This window comes from Pinus tabuliformis, chromosome 5_1, assembly GCF_031772625.1.
Source record: "Pinus tabuliformis cultivar Carrire ecotype Pingquan chromosome 5_1, CPIR1, whole genome shotgun sequence".
In the NCBI taxonomy this organism is placed as follows: domain Eukaryota; kingdom Viridiplantae; phylum Streptophyta; class Pinopsida; order Pinales; family Pinaceae; genus Pinus; species Pinus tabuliformis.
In genome coordinates this window covers 79,711,952-79,726,789 of record NC_142305.1, presented here as the reverse complement: position 1 = coordinate 79,726,789, position 14,838 = coordinate 79,711,952, and positions in this window count along the sequence as shown.

The following is a 14,838-nucleotide window of genomic DNA, read 5'->3' as shown; positions in this document are numbered from 1 at the left end:
TACTTTTCTATTGATATTGTAATTGTCTTCTCTAGATATCAATTTAGGAATGTACTGAGTAAATATTTTTGTAAATTGATATCTATCCACCGTGGCTTCCTCAGCAATTTTTTGAAAATGTTGGACTAGAACCTCTTCCATCTCTCCATGAGTGTTTCTTTCTATTCCATGTTGATCCGTAAGTTTCACAATTTTGTTATTGTTTCTGTGAGCTATGGTGGATCTGTGAAAGAATTTGGTGTTTCTCTCCCCTTCCTTAATCCATTGTACTCTAGATTTCTGCCTCCAGAATATTTTCTCTTGTAGACATATGTTTTCCCATTCATGCTGAAGTGACTCTGCCATCTCTTTCCTTTCATCTGTATAGCCTTCTGTGATAAGAATTTGGTTTATTTCCTCTAGTTTCTTTTCCACTTCTCCTTTAGCTTTGAAGATATTTCCAAATTCCTTTTTATTGCACTCTTTGAGTCTGTCTTTAATGTGTTTGAGCCTGCAGTGTAGAAGGAACACCTTTGTACATTGAAAGTGTAGCTCTTCCTTCCACCATTTTTCAATGTTTGTGAGGAAATCTGAATGTGTGAGCCAAGCGTTCTCAAACCTAAAGGGGTTGTTCCTCAATTTACCAAATAGAGAAGCTTCCAATTGAATGGGCCAGTGATCTGAACCTCCAAAAGGTAGGATGAGCGTAGTGAGGCTACTTCTCTTGAGAAGAATTTCCTCTGAGATAAGAAATTTGTCTAATTTTGAGGCTACTTGGGTAGAGCCCACCTTTTTTTATTCCAAGTGAAGATTCCATTGTTGGTTTCCATATCTACTAGTTCCATATTGGTGAGGAAGTTCTGGAAGGTAGCTGAATCCCTACCAAGTGTTCTAGTTCCTCCTTTCTTCTCCTTGAGTGATTTTATCATGTTAAAATCGCCTCCTAGAATCTAGGGTAGAGTTGGGTTTCTCTTCTTCATATCCTCTAGTGTTGTAAGGAGTCGAAGTTTGTCCTCCGTTGGCTGAGGACCATAGACATTGGTGATCATGTAACTTTGCCTGTCACCCACCAGTTGGATAATCAAAGAAAGGTGGTGTCTGGATGCCTCCGCATCAATCACACCAAATTTCTATGGATCCCATAGAGTGAGAATTCCACGAGCAGATTTATTTGCCTTAACCTCAAGGTATTCATATCTATTTAACCATTTACTATGTTTTTCTGATCTTCTCCACTAAGCATTTTGTTTCATGTATGAACATTATGTCAGGTTTTTCCTATCTGATCCTATTACCTAGATTCCTCTGTTTTCTTCTACTCCCTAGTCCTCTAATGTTTCAGGTTGTGATTTTCATTGAGGTGGGGTTTTGAAGGAGTAACTGGAAAGTTCTTTCATTCTTCCTGAGTCAATGATGAGTTTGCCACACTCCATTAGTAGATCTTTCTGTCTTTTTCTTACCCTCCTCTTGCCTAGGTTTTTTGTTAATTTTCCTGTTATTAATCCTATTGAGGAAGTCCCTTTATTTTCCTGGTCATCATGTCCTCTTTTGACTCCTGCAGCTGTTTGATGTGATTTTCTAAGGAATATCTATTGTACCTTGTCAACATCCTCCTGAGGTATGGAGTTTATTCCCAGGTTTCCTCCTTGTTCTAGAAACTTTTCCAACTCTAGGTTCTCCCTTTCCAGGATCTCCTGTAAGTCTTAGTCCTCTGTGCCACTTTCACTTTGAGTCATTTCCTGGTCTTTTATATTTCCATGGTACTCAAATGGTCCTTCGTGTGTTCATTCTGTGCCTATGTGAACTCCATGCTGGTCCCTTTTCCTTTCCCCCTTTCTACCTGATTCTATGTACTCTTTTGATCACCTCCATCTACTTATTTTTCTCCTAAGATCTCAAAACGGTTGTAACTTCTTGTTTTGTTATCATTCTCAGTAGGGTTCTTTTGTGTCTTCCTTCCCCCTCCTTTTCCTTTTACCCTTACTTTAGTGAAACATGTCTCATATTTCCCTTTGCTGGTGTTTAGGTGTTCCTCCCTTTTATTAAGAGGACAATCTCTAGATAGGTGCCCATGCTCATGACATTTGTGACATCTGAACGGGATATGCTCATAGTCAACTATTTGAACCCACTCATCATCATAGACTTCTAGAATGACCTCATCTGGAAGGGCTCCTAATAGGTCCATCTCCACACATATACAGACATAGGACCAACAGCTGCAAAGAAGTATGGTCCTCCTTCAAAAATCTTGTCTCTGTCCTCCATGTTCGTGAACACCACTATAAAAAAACCCTTGGAACCAAGATGTATATTTAACTCTCGCTTTGGTTTCCAGTTGTATTTTATCCAAGTGTAAAACGCTTTCTCCGATGGCCAAATTCCCATAAACTTGCATATAATGGCATAGTTTACCATGTGATCCCTGTGCTCTTGTAGAGCTGGATCATTCAATATAACCTACGGTTTAGTTATGGTCTTGGGTTTTCAGCGCCCCATCTTGGTTCTATTCTTTGTTCTCTGACCTCTGTCTTATGCTTTCTCCTCCTATCAGTGTTCCTCGTGGGTTCCTTGTTCTGCATGGGTTTTGCTGCCTTCTACCTTCTGCCTTCTGAGTTTCAATGTTTTTTGTCTTGACCTCCGCGGGTTGTGGAGGCTTGTTCTTATTCCCTACTCTTCCTCTATTTGAAACCACATTACTGTAGGAGAGAGTGGAGCTCCCTCCTCCCTGTGCCTCCATGGTTACTTGATACTCTCTGTCACTCTCTTTGTTGAACCCTAGAACTTTGGTCACATCGCCTTCTTGTGAGACATGTTGTTTCAATTTGTAGTCTATTATGTAATTCTATCTGGGCTATGGCTAAAGTATCCTCATCTACCTCCTCTTTTAAACTGAAGATTATAAGGTTCAAGACCCTTTTGTTACGCTCTTGGTCTTATTCTATTAATTTTTTCATTTCATCTTTAATTGGTTTGATATTTAATTTATCTACCACATTATTTAGGGTGAGGCAGCTATGGCTAAAGTATCTTTATCTACTTCCTCTTTTAAACCGAAGATTATAAGGTTCAAGGCTTTTTTGTTATGCTCGTGGTCTAATTCTATTAATTTTTTCATTTCATTTTTAATTGGTTTGATATCTAATTTATCTACCACATTATTTAAGGTGAGGCTGCTATGGGTAAAGTATCTTCATGTACCTCCTCTTTTAAACCAAAGATTATAAGGTTCGAGGCTCTTTTTGTTACGCTTGTAGTCTAATTCTATTAATTTTTTCATTTCATCTTTAATTTGTTTGATATCTAATTTATTTACCACATTATTTAGGATGAAGCGGCTATATATTTGGTTGAAAGTCTTTTTTAATGTTGATTAAATCATTTTAAACTATGGTTTGTAGAGCACATTTATATTAGTTTGTTGGTTCTGGAAACATGCAACGGTTACCTAGTTGAATCTCTCATATATTCATGTTTCTCCGTTGATTCTTTCCGTGGGTTAAAAAAATATATTCTCTCATTTGATTATGTTTCCGCATTGAGTTGAAAAGCATTTATGTTTCTGTATTGAGTTGAAATGCATTGAAATGGAAGAGGCAGATGATAGCCAGTTCTCACCTGCGGTTACGGAGTTGTTGAAAGTGTTACCCGAGGATTTGCAAATGGAAATCTTTGCATGGCTGCCGATAGGATACGTGCACAGATAAATCGTTTTCTACCAGCACTGGAAGGCCATCTTTTCATCCAACTATTTCATAGCTAGAATGTGGGGTGAGAGGCCTGTTAACAAGGGGCCATTGCTTGTTTTGTGCGGTTCAGACCCCAGGGAGCAAGATGAATGAACGTTGCATGTCGTGCCTCAATCGTCTTTTCTGTTTTAGCGTGATTATTATTGTATATATTTTAGGGAAGTATTTTATTTTTACATAAATAGGTAGACAAGATTTGATTTCAAATAAATATTTTAATTTAAGGATATGAAAAATAAAAATAATTAAATGGTTAAATTTCAAATTAAAAAAAAAAAAAAAAAAAACAAATTTAACTATATAAATATTTATGAAAAATAATTAAATAGTTTTTATATCACTTTTATTTTAACATGTGCCATGATCTGTATTTTAATCAGATCAAAATGATAAATCACACTAGCTGGTTGGAAACACTTAGCCAAAAAAATTTCTTCTATGATTTCTATGAAAATACTCTTCTTAATTTAATATACATCAGAAAAACTGAATTAAAAAATTAACTAATTTTTAATTTCAAATTAAAATAACAAATTTGTTTTAAAAATATTTATTTCATTACCTATTAAACACACAAAACACAGGACAAGTATGTACTATTTTTTTATTATTAAATTATATATTTACTAGCAACCCAACACTTCTATTGATTTTTCAATTTCTTATTTTCCCTACATGTAGAGGTGTGGCATTTACTCACATCGCATCGCATGATCTATTCCTTGCCTAATCCTCCTCCGGCTTTCCTCAGCACATTCCAAGGTTCAAACTGGTCATTGCCTTGGCTTTGAGAATCCGTAAATGTGAATTTATATTCCTCTGTGATGATTTTTTATTAATATTTCAATTGTTTGCATAATTTTAATGTTAGAAAACTAATAAACTTAAACAGCGATTCTGCATGCGGAAAGAACTGAAAAGAATCACTGAAACTTAATACCCAGGGATACGAGTTACCTCCAGCCATTGGTGATGTTTTGATGAAGGCCACAATCCACTTGCCTACTACTTCTTCTGCACTCCAGCTTCAATCCAAGAAAAAGAACACAAGAATTCTGAAGGCACTTCCAAGCTCTGCTATCTCAGCTAGATGGTGTAAAACTGAAGGGGGTTGAGATATGAGCTTGGGGACCAAACAGATGAACATATAGCTAAGCTTCCATCAAGCTTCTAAAAGCTATGTGTTAGAAAAACCACAAATCAAGGTAGAGACCAGATCAAAGTGATGGACCACTTTAGTAGCTCCCAATTATAAATTTAGTAATTGCAGTTGATTTTCTTAACTTAAGGAAACTACTGCAGTTGGTTTCCATAAGTTAAGAAAAGCTGCAATTCCATAAATCAAGGTAGCTTTTGTGTAAAATCAATGGAGCTTAACATTCTCCCACTTGTTCCATACTTCCAAACTTAATGTCTCAAAAACCATTGACAATCTGTATTAAGTAATAGATACATGAATCATGGCGATAAGTCCTCTTATGACGAGTATTATCTTCCATGTATTACTATGCATTTATTCTTATTCTAATTTATGCGGCAACAATTTCTTAATGAATAAACCTTATGTTTATTCTTGGTCCTTCTTAAATGAATTTTCTCAAATCAACTTAAGGTGCACATAAATATGAGAAAAAACATCACAATAATTAATAATTTCATTAACATTGTCCATACAATGAAAAACTGCATAATGGAACCAAGTCCCATATTCAATACATGATCCTTGAATTTAAACTGTGGCATGCCCTTAGTCAAAGGATCAGCGATCATTAACTCAGTGCTGACGTGCTCAATGACCACTTTATTTTCTTTAACACGTTCCCTTATAGCTAAATACTTAATGTCGATGTGTTTATTTTGACTCCCACGTTTTTAGCCATAAAACCAGCAGCTGAATTATCACAATATATTCTCAATGGCTTAGAGATAGAATCCATAATTCTAAGCCCAGAAATGAAATTCTTAAGCCATACACCATGTAAAGCAGCCTCAAAACAGGATATACATAAGCATGTAGTCTTTGGTCCCTTGAAGGTACCTCATTACTTTCTTTGCAGCTCTCCAGTGGTCTAAACCTGGATCACTCTGATATCGTCCCAACATTCCCACAACAAATGCAATGTCAGGTCTTGTGCAGACTTGAGCATACATTAGGAATTGTTGATCTCTTAGGTCTAGTAGATCTTCTTAATGTTGTACCATCATCTTCCTGAGAAGTATGTGGTTCAACTTGTTGTTCAAAAGTTCTTGGCAACTCTTGAACTCCTTGATCTACTGGAATATCGTCAGCAGCTTGTGGAAGTTCAACAATTGGTTGTTCAACACCAGTTTGTACTTGAGGGGTGCTATGAATAATAACCAATCTTTCACTTGAAGTAGAAGGTTGAGATTCTGAATGATCTTTCTCAGAAACTATGTTTTTGGTTTGATCGCTCCCACTGATCAAGTCATTTTCAAGAAACTTTGCATTTCTTGATTCCACAATCCTAGTGCTGTGAGATGGACAATAAAATCTGTGAGTATGTATGATTTCTAATATGTTTGAATTCCTATTGGCACCTTTCTTTGACTTGTTGGTCTGCTTTCCCTTTACGCAGCCCACACAAGTCTCAAGATCAGTAAAATCTAGAGTATTAAGTATTCCTTCATTTACCAATCTTTTAATTCTATCTATGGAGATATGACCTAGTCTCTAGTGCCATAATTTAGAGGAAACTTCATTAATAACACATCTTTTAGTGCCAGTGTGAACATGCATTGAATCATATGTGACATTGTTTTGTAAATTAATGCAGTAAAGACCATTAGACAAAATACCATTCCCAACATAATCAGATTTATAGAATAGATTGAAAGATTTTTTTCTGAAAAGTTTAAGGAATATCCAAAAGGTACAAGCCTTGAAACTGAAATCAAGTTTCTAGAAAAACTTGGAACATAAAAGGTCTTTTCTAGCTCCAAAACAAAACCACTAATTAAAGTTAAATAACATGTTCCTATAGCTTCTACATGCAATCCCATCTTGTTTCCTGATAAGATGCTTTGCTCACTTCCCACTGGCTTCCTTAGGTTTTGCAAACCTTTGCAAGGAATTCGAAATGTGAATTGTTGATCCAGAATCAATCCACCATGTGTTAATATTAACATTAACCATATCAGATTCATAACAAACAAACGAGATTACTTCCTCAAGTTCGGGAATGTCAGAACGAATTTCAGAGAAATTTGCAGGTTGTACTACTGCATCAAAATAAAGAATCACATGCTTATGTTGAGGCTTAATAAACTTTCATGTTTTACCAATGTACAACATGCTAAAAAGAATTGAATCAAATGACATGAAAATTGCCTGTGAGCTAAATTTTCAATTCAAACAGATTCAATAAAACTTTATGAACTTTCATGTTTTACCAATGTAAAACATGCTAAAAAGAATTGAATCAAATGACATGAAAATTGCCTGTGGGCTAAATTTTCAATTCAAACTGATTCAATAAAACTTTATGATAAAACTTAATAATTCATAACTACTGTGGGTAGGTTATGAAATTTTATCCTAATTAATTACATAAATATAATAAAAATTCCTGTGGGATAAAATTTATTATATTCAGTGTAATTAATTACAATTTAATGTCTAGATAATCTTCATGTGATCTAACCAATCAATATATAATTTTATTTAATTAAAGATGCTGTGGCTATTCTCTAATTAATTAAAATTATATGGATCACTAGACATTATTTTGTTGCATAAACAAAACTTAACCAGAGAGAAAAATAATGTTTACTGAAAGGAGTAAGTCAAAATGACATTTTAATAAACTCCATATAACTGTAATATTTTTCCAACAAAATCAAATTTACATTCCTTAGTCTAACTGTCCCATAATTTATTTAAGACTAATTCTTAAATTAATTACAAAATGGGATCTAAACAATTTGGAAATAAAACTGCAAATTTGAAATATTCAAGGACTAAACTATTTCAAATATTCAAATATTTAAGAATGCATAAACTATTTCTTTTAATTTGCAAACAAAAACTGCAAATTCGAAATATTCAAAACAAAAAACTAAACTCTTATATAGGCTAAAATTGGGGGTAATTTTGACCGTCGGAGTTTGAACATGTGTCAAGTGATGAATCGAAGGTTCTGAACCATATCATAGCCATATCACAACGACCTTATTAATATCATAACCATATATTATACGATAAACAAACTTTAGTGCCAATCATTAAATATATGATATATATAATGCATTGCAAAATGCAAGAGGAACATCGGTCGGAGGATTCGACCCGCCGACCTCCTTTCACCACATATGGCAATGCCAATACATCATACGACGGGCTTCATTGCGGCTGCTCGATTCTCAGGAACGGCGACATAGCCGTCAATAAAACGTTGGAGATCTTCCCCATCACAGCCTTAGCCTCTCCCTTTAGAAAATTCTAATGGCCAAAAATAGCTTAAATCTGATAGAATTCAGAGAATCCTGTTTCTAAAATGAAGAAACTAATACTTAAGTTAATGAACCAGAGGCAAAAAAAAAAAAAAAAACTCAAACGAAAAACACAAACCCTCAAGTTTATTTGAGTAGCCCACCTCAAAACTCCTCAAAAACACACAAGCCAACAACCGAATACATATGCAGAGCTCTAAAGTGTTTGTAAACCAGAAAGGACGAAAAATATAAATTCTGAAATCAAGACAAGCCGAAATTACTCACAAACATAGGGAAAACAAAATTAACCCATTATGTTATCAAATTTCATATAGCTATGTATGATGCTACGTATGCCATCAAAGTCCAAATGATGCTACGGGCGAATATTCAAGTCCAATTATTGTGGATTTGGGGAAACTCAGAGTTTGCCCCTTTTCCTTATTATCAAATATTAAAGATTTTATGTGATGATATATTACTTTAAGATTCATACAAATTTCATCACATAATCGTTTATATTTTATTTTAACTGACTAGGCTTGAAACCGGCATCTTATCGGGCATTTACATTTTGCGGATTAAGTGCTTCAATTCTTTGCTTCAAAACTGCTCCGTTTACACAAAAGGATGGCATCTAGTCCATTTATAAACATAAATCAGAACATCCAAGGAAAGAGTGCGATGTATTATTGATAAGCACTATTCTGCCTTAAAGTGCATTCACTCGAAAGATTGAGTTTCGGTCATTTTATAAGAATAAAATAGAACCTAAGTATTGTTCTTCTTTAGAAAGCATTTGCACAAAAAAGAATGCAAAATCGCAGGCAGGTGAGCTGCTAACGGCCGATTATTTAACATTAACTGTTTCCCTAAAACTACAAACAGAACAGAAATGTTTATAAATCAAGAAAACTCCCAGCCAGTACTGACACTTTATTTGCTTTAAGCGAAGCAATCCTACTGGTCCCACAGCCTCAAGGACAAGATTCAGTTATGAAATATAAATACAGAATCAGATGCTCTGTTTTATGCTTGTAAATGGAGTTTGCAGGATTTTGAAAATCAAGGGAGTAGTTTTTGCGATCGTTACCACAAAACAGAAAAGGAAGACGATTTCCGGACTTCCAGAAAATTGATCACGGCAGTCATGCCTTCTATTGTGCTAAACTAAGTTAAATATGGAGATACTAGTAGAGGAATTGAAATTGAGGGGTTATTTCCCAAATTGGAGGGATTATAAAATTGAACACGTATTTGGCAAACAATTTGGTGAACAAATTCAAAATATTAATGAACGCTAGCACCCAAATAGAATCACCCAATACGGAAAAGCCTTCCAAAACCCTGATAACCAAAATGGGTAAGGCTCCAAAATTCTGCAGATTCAGTTTAATAATGCTCTGAATGTCAATACCACCAAACCATGGAAGAGCTTAAGAAAATAGCGCAGTGGTTATAAACAAAATTGCAGAGCAACAATGGAGAAAGCCTCGAAGAGGCAGAAACAACACCAGCGATTCGAATAAATGAAAAAATCACTTCAAAATATTGGAATCCACACCAAGGCAGAGGTAAATAAACGCTCTGATACCAACTGTTAGAAAACTAATAAACTTAAACAACGATTCTGCATGCGGAAAGAACTGAAAAGAATCACTGAAACTTAATACCCAGGGATACGAGTTACCTCCAGCCATTGGTGATGTTTTGATGAAGGCCACAGTCCACTTGCCTGCTACTTCTTCTGCACTCCAGCTTCAATCCAAGAAAAAGAACACAAGAATTCTGAAGGCACTTCCAAGCTTTGCTATCTCAGCTAGATGGTGTAAAACTGAAGGGGGTTGAGATATGAGCTTGGGGACCAAACAAATGAACATATAGCTAAGCTTCCATCAAGCTTCTAAAAGCTATGTGTTAGAAAAACCACAAATCAAGGTAGAGATCAGATCAAAGTGATGGACCACTTTAGTAGCTCCCAATTATAAATTTAGTAATTGCAGTTGACTTTCTTAACTTAAGGAAACTACTGCAGTTGGTTTCCATAAGTTAAGAAAAGCTGCAATTCCATAAATCAAGGTAGCTTTTGTGTAAAATCAATTGAGCTTAACATTTAATTCAATGAAAAATATACAAATAAGATTTTGCTATGTAGATTTATATTATTTTTAAAATTTTGATCCAAATCAGTTACAAAATAAAACACCTTTAGCTACTGTTTGCTTTTGATAAATGATAATAGCAATTACAGATGAGAATAAAGGCTATCTAATCTTTTCATGAGGTTTATTACTTTATATTTTTTATTTTTAAAAATAATAAATTGAATAAAATGGTCACTATTTACACTAGTAATTAAATTTTGTATTTGGTTTGTTAAAGATGTTTAAGACTTATATCAATCACATATATTAATGTGGTTATGTTAATCATAATGTATATTTACTATCAGGTATGGGGAACAAGTCTCAGGCACAGTTAGAAGTTTTGCCCAAATTTACAAGAAATTGGTAGGGGCAATAATATAATATATTAAAATTTAATATATATTAACAATAAAAATAAAATAATTTATTCATTTCCATCCAAACTTGCCAATCAAATTTCATCCTGCAATGAAATATGTCAAAGATTGAACTTTGAAACACTACCACAAAGAATCAAAATATTAATCCATCAACAATTTGCCAATGATATTCCTTACCACCAAAGAAACATGTGGAACTTCTAAACAAAAAAGAAAAGGATATTATTACTTGATCATTATGTGATTTCATGGAACATTATATTATATTCAACTTCAAAATTCAAGTTTGTAAATTTATAAAATGACACTAACTAACAAGCTACTCTTTTTCTTTCTCACCATTTGTTGAATCTTATCTTCAAGATAGAATTCAAGAAAGTATAATTATTTGTAATTGTTGCACTTCAAGATTTGCAACAAAAGCAACCATGGAATGATGTCTATATTTTGTTGAAACATTTGGTACATCTCCACAACTGTCTATATTTTGTTGAAACCTTTGCTACATCTCCATGTCTTTGTAGCCTTACAGAGTCCATGTAGTCGAGCCTCTGACATGTATTACTTAGGAAATATACAAATGGTACCTTCTTTGCTCAAAATAGGTAACCAAAAGGTCAAAATCTGCTTAAAATATGTGTCTGAAACGTCAAAATCTGTTGTAGTGAAGCTCTCAATGACATGTATCAATTAGAAAATAAACAAATGGTACCTTCTTTGCTCAAAATAGGTACCCAAAAGGTCAAAATATGCTCAAATAGGTGTCTGAAATGTCAAAATATGTTGTAGTAAAGCTCCCGAAAAACTTCAAAATGTCATTGAAGCTCTCAACTATTTTGGAAAGTTTCCTACCAGCGTCCAATCTCCCAAGAGCATGAAATGTGTGCTCTCCAAAGTCTAATAGTGGTACCAATGTTACCATATATATTTATTATCATATATCTTATCCAAGTGGATATTGGTGGCCACCCGCCAGTTCCACTTGGACCCCCACTATTGTTTCTTTCAGTTTTTTAGTTTCCTTAATTGTAGCGCAATTTACTATATTTAGCAGTTTTTTGGGTCCTAAACTTCTGAAGCCATTTTGAGGTCCTAAATGATGTTTTGGCTGTCCAACTCACCCCTACAGCACCCATAAATCCTTGGTGTTACATCTCTTCGAGTTACATAGAGCAAAAGTTTAAACAGAAGAAGCAAGACTTTGGATTTGTGAATCTGAAGCAAGGGAAAGGTGCCCCAAAATTGTAGAAAAAAGGAAAAAGCCAAGGGTAGGGTGGTCTGGGACAACCCACTAAAGCCGCAAGAAATGAAAAACATCGCAAAGCCAAAGAATGACACAGGAAAGTGGTGTGAATTCCATAAGAGCTCCACTCACAACACAAGTGAGTGTCAGGCCAAACAGTCACTGGTGGCCGAGCCAAAGGCTTCAGAATTAGATGCATGTTACGACTCGGAGTCAGAACCTGACAAGGGAAGAGACAAAGGGAAGAAAATTATCGATGCAAAGCCCAACGCCACCGTTGCCACCATGAATATCGAGGAGGAACCCGAAGATCTAGAGGAGTAGGAGCGCCTCTTCCACTCCTAGATGTGGGTAAAGGGTTCCCCACTATAGTTCATTGTGAGTAGCGGGAGCCAAAAGAACCTCATTTTCGTAGAGGTCGTGAAGTGGCTAGGTTTAACGACCACAGCACATCCACAATCGTACACCATCGGGTGGCTTCACCAAGGACGGGATCTTCGTGTGAGCCAGCAGTATCACCTTCCATATAACGTCAAGCCCTTCAAGGATGAGGTATTATGTGACGTTGCTCCCCTTGATGTTTGTGATGTATTATTAGGCCAACCATACTTATGGAAGCGACATGCTGTGTATAAGTCAAGGCCTCATGTTGTTATTGTTACTTTGGGAAATAAGTTGTACAGGATATTGGAGGTAGCATCGCCTATCGCCATCTCTTTGGTTACTACAAAACAATGTAGTAAGCTCATTTCCAAAACCAGGAATTTTTTTTTCCTGATGATACGCCCTCAGGAAAAAAAGAAGATAGTGGCCACGACCTCCAAATAGGGCCCCTACGCACGGCAACAACAGATGAAAAAGGTTGTGGAGGAGTATGAGGACATCTTTAACTCCCCCACAAGGGTGCCTCTGCACTGTCAGGTCAAGCACTCCATCGATTTGATCCCAGGTGTGTCGTTACCCAATGGACCAATCTATTGGTGCTCCATTCTGGAGAATGAAAAAATCAAGAGATAGATTTAGGAGCTGTTGCAGAAAGTTCAAATCCATCTGAGTTCATCACCCTGTGGGAGCCTGATTGTGTTGGTACAAAAGAAGGATGGGACTTGGAGACTCTGTATTGACTACCGGGCATTGAACAAGATCACTGTCCAGAATAGGTACCCAATCCCATGGATTGATGACCTTCTGGACCAACTGAAGGGGGGGAAATATTTCAGCAAGGTTGACTTGAAGTCTAGCTATCACCAAGTACTAAATCGAACCCTCTGATGTGTGGAAGACTGCCTTCAAAGCCAAGGAGGGCCTTTTCAAATGGTTGGTTATGCCTTTTGGGTTGACGATGCTCCTGCAACCTTCATGAGGCTAATGTATGACATCTTGTGGCCATTCACCAACTCATTTGTAGTGGTATACTTGGATGACCTCCTGATCTTCAGCCAGAGTTGGGAAGAGCACCTCCACCACATCTGACAGGTTCTCCAAGCACTGCGGCAACACAAGCTATATGCTAATTTGGAGAAATGCACTTTTGGCATGACCCAGGTTTAGTATCTAGGATACATTATTGATGAACAAGAGGTGCATGTGGATCCAACCAAGATCTAAGTCATTCAGGATTAGCCAGCCCCAACCGCTCTGATAGGGCTCTGTAGCTTTTTGGGTCTTGCCAATTTCTACCACAAGTTCGTGTTGGTATTCTCTCATATCACTTGGTCATTGAGTCAAGTCAGCAAGGGAGGAGCGAAAGAAAAATTATTTTGGTTTGAATCTCAACAGAAGGCATTCGTAGAGTTGAAACATCACTTCTACTCTTCACCAGTGCTCACATTACTAGACTTGAAACAACCATTTGAGATTGAGACAGATGCCTCTGACTATGCTATTGGGGCAGTTCTTACTCAACAGGGGCATCCAGTAGCATATCAAAGTGAGACACTCTCAGACATAGTCCAGAAGTATCCCACTTATGACAAAGAGATGTATTCCATTGTGCAAGCTTGCTGACAATGGAAGCATTACATTTTGGGGAAGGAAACGGTCATCCACACATACCACTGACCCCTACAATTCATATAGATGCAAGGGAAGTTGTAGAATGATCGCCATAAAAAATGGTCCACGTACCTGCAGCAGTTGCATTTGAATATCATGTGTAAGAAGGGTAGCACCAATAATGTTGTAGACTGCCTCAGTGAACCACCAATCATGGCATTAAACACCATGCTCAAGTCTTGTGGGCATGACACTTCTAACTGGTCACTTCTCTACAAAAACGACCCAGAGTTCAGCCACACATACTGGATGCTCTTGGAGGGTCAACAAGTTCCAGATTTTCACCTCCAGGATGCCCTAATATGCCACCTGGGACACCTTTGTGTTCCTTTAAGTGAGCGAGCCAAGATGATTGTGGAAGCGCACTACAGTCGGGCCACTGGGAATTTCGAGGTTGAGAAAAAAGTGGCAGTACTGCAAAAGTATTTCTACTGGTCGAATCCTTGAAAAGATGTTAGGAACTACATCAGATCCTGCACTGCTTACGCCATTGCCAAACTGACCATCAAGAAACAATGCCTCTATACTTCGTTGCCTACCCCTAGTCGACCTTGGGAATCCATGTCCATGGATTACATGTCAGGCCTTCCTTCTACTAACCATGTAAATGACCGTGTTTATGAGGTCGTTGACAGATTCTCAAAGATGGCCATTCTGGTGGCCTGCAAGAAGAATATCACAGCAGAAGCTACTGCTAAACTCTTCTTTGAACAAGTGTGGGTACACTTTGGGATCTCACAGTCTACCATCTTAGATTGGGACAAAAAGTTCTTCAGTACATTCTGGTCCAATATCTGGTCGATGCTAGACACCAAACTCACTAAGTCCACAAC